The sequence below is a fragment of the Odontomachus brunneus genome, unplaced genomic scaffold (genome assembly GCF_010583005.1).
Source record: "Odontomachus brunneus isolate Ranch 3 - 2012 unplaced genomic scaffold, Obru_v1 Obru_scaffold_171, whole genome shotgun sequence".
In the NCBI taxonomy this organism is placed as follows: domain Eukaryota; kingdom Metazoa; phylum Arthropoda; class Insecta; order Hymenoptera; family Formicidae; genus Odontomachus; species Odontomachus brunneus.
In genome coordinates, this window is record NW_022639621.1 from 363464 (window position 1) to 364337 (window position 874).

Here is an 874-nt window from a genome sequence, read left to right on the forward strand (position 1 = left end):
ATATATATATATATATATATATATATATATATATAAATACATATAAAATAGAAGATTGATACACACACACACACACATATATATATATATATTTTTTTTTTTTCTTTTTCTTAAGCTTTGCGTTATTATACCAATAATTTTCTGTTTCTACGAAGAAAAATACATAAGAAAACATAAACATAAAACAATCTCCAAGTGGTCATGAAACTTTTAAAAAGTTATATTTTTCTTTGTCATAAAATCATGTCAACAGGCCATGTCGCCAGAACATAAACTTAGTAATAGTTGGTTATAATATTATTGTGGGATTCTGATCGAATTTTTGCCAATCTGCCAGCATACTGCTACAACAATTTGCTTATTGGATATACGGTATCCAAGTATATTTTGAAATGTAGTTCTTTACTCCTACCAGACTGACACGCTATATAGGCTGCACGCATATGAGAAATAACTAGGATGTGGAGAGTAGACTTCAAAACAAAAAATTTATATGAATATATGTCCTATATTTTATGGTTTCTGAGATATAGATAAATTTTCCAAAGTTCTGCTGAACGCACACTCTAAATATACTCTTATTACAGAGTATGATGTACAAAATATGGTAGGTACTTGTACGTTTATGTAAAATCTACTTACGTAAAATTTGGACACACAAATCTTCACATGTGGAACAAGGTTCCTCGAACATCCAAGTCACACTTAAGGTGTTTGAACGTGTCAGACAATCAATGATACAACGTTTGTAGACGTGCATTTAAGCGTAGAACATTTTGAATAGTCATTCTAGAGCGACGTGCTGATATCACTGCCAGTACACAGGTAAGGCTGCAACTATACGAACAAGGGTATATATCGTAGGGCTATTAAT

At 31.0% G+C, this 874-nt stretch overlaps 1 protein-coding gene across 1 annotated transcript in view; it reads left to right on the forward strand.

Moving 5' to 3' along the window:
* The window catches only part of LOC116851309 (odorant receptor 67a-like), a 5583-nt gene that overhangs the window by 2585 nt on the left and 2124 nt on the right, over nucleotides 1-874 (forward strand). The gene's annotated exons all lie outside the window — the stretch shown is intronic.